Source organism: Schistocerca americana, chromosome 2, assembly GCF_021461395.2.
Source record: "Schistocerca americana isolate TAMUIC-IGC-003095 chromosome 2, iqSchAmer2.1, whole genome shotgun sequence".
NCBI lineage: Eukaryota > Metazoa > Arthropoda > Insecta > Orthoptera > Acrididae > Schistocerca > Schistocerca americana.
In genome coordinates, this window is record NC_060120.1 from 567,054,911 (window position 1) to 567,062,387 (window position 7,477).

A 7,477-nucleotide genomic window follows, 5' to 3' on the forward strand; every position below is an offset into this window, starting at 1 on the left:
TTAATGGTAATGGTGGGGAAAATGTACGTGTGGGGGTGAGGGAAGGGGACTAAGACTTGGAGAGGGAGACCAACACTAGAGTAAAGAAACCAGATTGAGATGGATGTTGCTATCATTTCATTCAACAGAAAAAGTTGTACTAGATGGGCATCTATATTACTAAACGGTTATCCTGGTTCATGGTACATGGTTCACAATCCCAGCAGCCGGTTGCGTATCTAATGGCATCCACGAGGAACAAAATATTTTATTTTCAATGTTGTTGTTGTTGTGGTCTTCAGTGCTGAGACTGGTTTGATGCAGCTCTCCATGCTACTCTATCCTGTGCGAGCTTCTTCATCTCCCAGTACCTACTGCAGCCTACATCCTTCTCAATCTGCTTAGTGTATTCATCTCTTGGTCTCCCTCTACGATTTTTACCCTCCACGCTCCCCTCCAATACTAAATTGGTGATCCCCCGATGTCTCAGAACATGTCCTACCAACCGATCCCTTCTTCTAGTCAAGATCCTCTTCTCCCCAATTCTATTCAATATCTCCTCATTAGTTATATGATCTACCCATCTAATCTTCAGCATTCTTCTGTAGCACCACAATTCGAAAGTTTCTATTCTCTTCCTGTCCAAACTATTTATCGTCCATGTTTCACTTCCATACATGGCTACACTCCATACAAGTACTTTCAGAAAAGACTTCCTGTCACTTAAATCTACACTCGATGTTAACAAATTTTTCTTCTTCAGAAACGGTTTCCTTGCCATTGCCAGTCTACATTTTATATCCTCTCTACATCGACCATAATCAGTTATTTTGCTCCCCAAATAGCAAAACTCCTTTACTACTTTAAGTGTCTCATTTCCTATTCTAATTCCCTCAGCGTCACCCGACTTAATTAGACTACATTCCATTATCCTAGTTTTGCTTTTGTTGATGTTCATCTTATACCCTCCTTTCAAGACATTGTCCATTCCGTTCAACTGCTCTTCCAAGTCCTTTGCTGTCTCTGACAGAAATACAATGTCATCGGCGAACCTCAAAGTTTTTATTTCGTCTCCATGCTTTTCAATTCCTACTCCCAACTTTTCTTATGTTTCCTTTATTACTTGCTCAATATACAGATTGAATAACATCGGGGATAGGCTACAACCCTGTCTCACTCCGTTCCCAACCACTTCTTCCCTTTTATGCCCCTCTACTCTTATAACTGCCATCTGCTTTCTGTACAAATTGCAAATAGCCTTTCGCTCCCTGTATTTTACCCCTGCCACCTTCAGAATTTGAAAGAGAGTATTCCAGTCAACATTTTCAGAAGCTTTATCTAAGTCTACAAATGCTAGAAACGTAGGTTTGCCTTTCCTTAATCTTTCTTCTAAGATAAGACGTAGGGTCGATCAGTATTGCCTCACGTGTTCCAACATTTCTACAGAATCCAAACTGATGTTACCCAAGGTCGGCTTCTATCAGTTTTTCCATTTGTCTGTAAAGAATTCGCGTTAGTATTTTGCAGCTGTGACTTATTAAACTGATAGTTCGGTAATTTTCGCATCTGTCAACACCTGCTTTCTTTGGGATTGGAATTATTATATTCTTCTTGAAGTCCGAGGGTATTTCGCCTGTCTCATACATCTTGCTCACCAGATGGTAGAGTTTTGTCAGGACTGGCTCTCCCGAGGCCGTCAGTAGTGGAATGTTGTCTATTCCTGGGGCCTTGTTTCGACTCAGGTCTTTCAGTGCTCTGTTAAACTCTTCATGCAGTATCGTATCTCCCATTTCATCTTCATCTACATCCTCTTCCATTTCCATAATATTGTCCCCATGTACATTGCCCTTGTATAGACCCTCTATATACTCCCTCCATCTTTCTGCTTTCCCTTCTTTGCTTAGAACTGGGTTTCCATCTGAGCTCTTGATATTCATACAAGTCGTTCTCTTTTCTCCAAAGGTCTCTTTAATTTTCCTGTAGGCAGTATCTATCTTACCCCTAGTGAGATAAGCCTCTACATCCTTACATTTGTACTCTAGCCATCCCTGCTTAGCCATTTTGCACTTTCTGTCGATATCATTTTTGAGACGTTTGTATTCCTTTTTGCCTGCTTCATTTACTGCATTTTTATATTTTCTCCATTCATCGATTAATTTCAATATTTCTTCTGTTACCCAAGAGTTTCTACTAGCCCTCTTTTTTTTTACCTATTTGATCCTCTGCTGCCTTCACTATTTTATTCCTCAAAGTTACCCATTCTTCTTCAACTGTATTTCTTTCCCCCACTCCTGTCAGTTGTTCCCTTATTCTCTCCCTGAAACTCTCTAGAACCTTTGGTTTAGTCAGTTTATCCAGGTCCCATCTCCTTAAATTCCCACCTTTTTGCAGTTTCTTCAGTTTTAATCTACAGTTCATAACCAACAGATTGTGGTCAGAGTCCACATCTGCCCCTGGAAATGTCTTACAGTTTAAAACCTGGTTCCTAAATCTCTGTCTTACCATTATATAATCTATCTGATACCTTTTAGTATCTCCAGGGTCCTTCCATGTATACAACCTTCTATCATGATTCTTAAACCAAGTGTTAGCTATGATTAAGTTATACTCTGCGCAAAATTCTACCAGACGGCTTTCTCTTTCACTTCTTAGCCCCAATCCATATTCACCTACTAAGTTTCCTTCTCTCCCTTTTCCTACGCTTGAATTCCAGTCACCCATGACTATTAAATTTTCGTCTCCTTTCACTATTTGAATAATTTCTTTTATCTCCTCATACATTTCATCAATATCTTCGTCATCTGCAGAGCTAGTTGGCATATAAACTTGTACTACTGTAGTAGGCGTGGGCTTCGTGTCTATCTTGGCCACAATAATGCGTTCACTATGCTGTTTGTAGTAGCTTACCCGTACTCCTATTTTTTTATTCATTATTAAACCTACTCCTGCATTACCCCTATTTGATTTTGTATTTATAACCCTGTATTCATCTGACCAAAAGTCTTGTTCCTCCTGCCACCGAACTTCACTAATTCCCACTATATCTAACTTAAACCTATCCATTTCCCTTTTTAAATTTTCTAACCTACCTGCCCGATCCGCAGAACGCCAGTTTTCTTCCTCCTGTTAACAACGTCCTCCTGAGTAGTCCCTGCCCAGAGATCCGAATGGGGGACTATTTTACCTCTGGAATATTTTACCCAATAGGACGCCATCATCATTTAATCATACAGTAAAGCTGCATGCCCTCGGGAAAAATTACAGCTATAGTTTCCCTATGCTTTCAGCCGTTCGCAGTACCAGAACAGCAAGGCTATTTTGGTTAGTGTTACAAGGCCAGATCAGTCAATCATCCAGACTGTTGCCCCTGCAACTACTGAAAAGGCTGCTGCCCCTCTTCAGGAACCACACGTTTGTCTGGCCTCTCAACAGATACCCCTCCGTTGTGGTTGCACCTACGGTACGGCTATCTGTATCGATGAGGCACGCAAGCCTCCCCACCAACGCCAAGGTCCGTGGTTCATGGGCGGAAGTTATTTTCAATATGCCATATAATTACTGATCGAATTTAAAAATTTAATATTCTGTCATAATGTACTCACTGAGAGGTATAACCTCATGTTAAAGATTTAACACAAATACACAGTTAGAGACTGTGTATATGTCTTGCGGCAGAGTGGCACACTACACAAAACTAATCCGAACAGATTCATCCATTATTTGAAAATGAAATTATTTATCGACTTCCGACACACTTTGAACATAATTTTAAACTGTTAGGAAACTTTTTCTCCCTAACACCTCAGCAAAATTATGAAAGGAATAAACGTAATCGCTTACTACATCTTCGCTGTTCTTGCCTCAAGACTTAAGCATCAGGTGTGACGTTTTAATTTATAGCTTCTTTACCACTAATTCTAATTACAATACACATTGCAGATACTTAATGTACCTCCCAGATTATGTATCGTACAGCACATGGTTTAGGAGATATGACGTCACAAACATGGAGAAGCGTGAAAAACTAGCTTCTGCTTAAAACGGAATTCAGACCATGCAGACTATATTGATCCGTTATAGTGAGAACACTTAGTGCTTCCAGCAAACTTTGAACATTACTTCAAGCTTTTTCTCGCCTACCAGGCCTAACGTCAAATATTTAGCATATTAACTCAGCTCTAAGGTTATCAGAGGTATGAAGCTGTTTCATATGCGGGAGTTCGATCCTTCAGAGAATCAGGGGTTTATTGGTGTAGTATGAAAGAGGATATGCTGTGTGAAATCATCCTTTCAGTATTACAACGTTGAGACAGCAACTACGACTGTTTTGCTGTGGTGATGATCATACACCCAGGTGAACTGTCAGCTGGATTTGCGGAGACTGAGTTAAGTATTTGTAAATACATAAAGAAAAGCAGTCCTCAGTCCGAAGATCCTCGAACACCACTTTGCTTTTAGATCCAGTTAGATATGGTATGCCTTTGCATTTCGTACATGGGTGAACTGCCTTACGCAACTAGTTAAAATGGGACAGGTAGTTTAACGCTCTGTCATTTTCACATAGAAGAAAGTGCTACCGAAACTAAAACACGATTAAGTGACAGAAGAAATCCAATGACTAACTAAGAATAATACTCCGAAAATTTGAATTTGTAATTCGACATACGCTAAGCCACTAAAGCAGAAATACAGTTGTAAACATCGAAGAAAATATACGTTGGTTGTCAGTCCAGTGGTGTTCAGATATCTACTTGGTGTGGATGTGTCCATTTTTATACTGTGTATTAGGATTTGTCTTTTATGAACGTTTTATGCTCAATAAATTTTAAAGTGTACATTACTGTCAACCAGTTATGCTCACAGTGAGAGTACACAATACATAACCATTTCAAACCCACCTACAAGCAATCTGTTATAAATGTTTCCAGTTTTTGAAAATGATGGTGGCTATGTGCCTGAGTCCAGTGGAAGATCGAATGTATAAATAAATATTAGCAGTGAATGGGTCGATACATCTTTCATCTATTAAACAAGCATATAGTCTTTTCTCGATGAGAATTCTCGTTAACAGTGCAACGTTTTGTTGGAGTTTTTATATCGTATCGAAAATTTAAAAGCTATTAGCGCTCTCATTTTTAAACTGGATTCAAATATCTAAGCGAGAAAATTGAAATAGTTGCACTTGACTGGAAACCTCAAACACTGTGATTAAAGCTTCAAACGCGCTCGACACCGTCTGATTTTGATCTTTGTTGTTCGTATTCTTCATGCTTAAGGATTATATACACTAATGTAGCACACACTGAAAGTATTAATTTATTCTCAGTACATTTGCCTTCATGATATATCACACAAAATGGAGGTTATTCTGCTTTCCGATGTTTGAGCAATCTGAATCATTCAGCTTCGTTCTAAAGGTACTGACTAAACATTGAGAAGACAAACAGATAATTCTTGTTTAATCGAGTGAGACACTGTTGTATTACTGTGTGTAACAGAGACAGAATACACTAGACCAAAGATCGTCCACTTCCTAAGGACGTTAGTGACATGAGAGCGAGATGGTGTCATCAAGTGCACAGACCAATCTGCCGAAAGTTGAGACTCTCTGCCATCAGTAGGGACCTACACAGGCAGCTGCTGCACCTAAAGCCGTGCAGGTTGGAGACCAGGTGGCCTGTGGCGGTCTGCGCGAACGGTACGCCCCTAATGCTGGTAGCTCAGCCACGTGACGACAAGCTGCACCTCGTCCAGCACACAGTACACTCTGCACTCCATCACTCCATCACACAGCAGTCCGGGGACTCCACACCAGTCACCAGCTGAAATCATAAATGAATATCTCTGAAACTTGACTTAACACAAGGACAAAGAACTGCATCCGTATGTTATGTTACCCTCAGAATTTTCAGTATCTACTTATGCTACTATCTACGGCTAAACAAAACGTGATCAAAGGAAATGCAACAAGTTTTCATAACTAGATAACTATTTTGGAAATTACCACCGTGTAACGATGCGTTTGATAATTTTAATGGAAATGTATGCAATAAATACATACACCGCACAGAACGTCATTTATCAATCAGATGGTAGTGCCAATGTTTTGATGCTATCAAGAATGTATTACAAAAGTAGAAGAGTTTCATAACAGTTTCAGAAAAGATACGTGTAATCTTACTAAAAAACAGAAATCCAAACTAAACCGAACACAGCTTACGTCAGTTAATTTTTTGCAGAATTTGGTAGCCAAATCTTATGTAGTTATATCCAAAAAAAATTGTTGGTCTAAAACTCAGTTATGAATCATCAGTCGAAAGGATGCGAGAAAGACAAAGCGTTTAATTTCGTCTTCCGAAAAGACCCTTTCAGAAGAGTATCATACTACATACCCTGACTGTTATTTGTATGCTGGAATGTGCAGAGTGAAGCTCATGCGAAGAGTCATACCAACTTTTTTTCAGTTAGCACCATTGAAGATGGGGTATTATTCAATACATTTGGTCCATGCACCACCTGACTGAGGTTGGCTTTGATCTCCCGCACCAAATCTGGAAGCTCACAACCTGTCCAGCCTGTTTTTCCAAGTCTTTCACTGCTTTAGGCATGAGAGCGTCTCCACTATCAGGTCAGTGACGATGGCGAGGTGATGAGCCTGCTTGCCAGTCACTCTGACACCATCAGCACTGGGAGCAGCTCGTGGCTGCTGTAAATGCAGTCAGAATATTGGGCATCTCGTGACTACGTAACAGCTCAGTAGAACGCTGCGGTTCCAGGAGGCCATGTTGGGCTGGGAGGTTACAATTCGATCAACTGGCATATCACTCAGCAGTTAGTCTTTTTTGGGTAGCTATTTGTTTTTCTACCTTTCATTATTGACACTATTTCACTGCTGCTTAATTGACAGATCCATGCTCGTCAGCTGTACCTCGAGAAATAAGTTGGGAACCTTCAAATATTAACAACGCATTTTCTCCTTTCCATGTAAGGGAAACGAATGCAAATAGACGACAGTGCATCCATGCGTCGGTGCCAAGAACCAGCCGGTAGATTATTTTGACGTCAGAGGTCAGGTGAGTAATAAACAGTGGTGACAGCCGCGATGTTTGAAAAAGGATGAAATCACCGAAAGTTTCATCAGTATCTGCGACTGATAACTAATTAATCTTTGTATGCAGAAGTATCTGTGAAATTTTACTTAATGTCATATACATTTCACCAGCTCTCACTTGCTGGCAAGCTGTCGTTAGCGTAAGATATACCTCTTAAGAAATTAATTGTAATTATTAATTGGCTTAGCTTAATCTGTATAACACTGTTTAAAATAATATTTGTAAGAGAAAGAAAACTTAACGGATTATTAGAAACTAATTTCTACTGTAATGAAAATGGGACAAGTGCTTCCAAAGGAGTAGTTTCATATACTGGACGCTCTTATAATTCAAAACTGTCTTAATTCCCACTTCGCGTAGAAACGGGTTTATTCCTTGATATTATT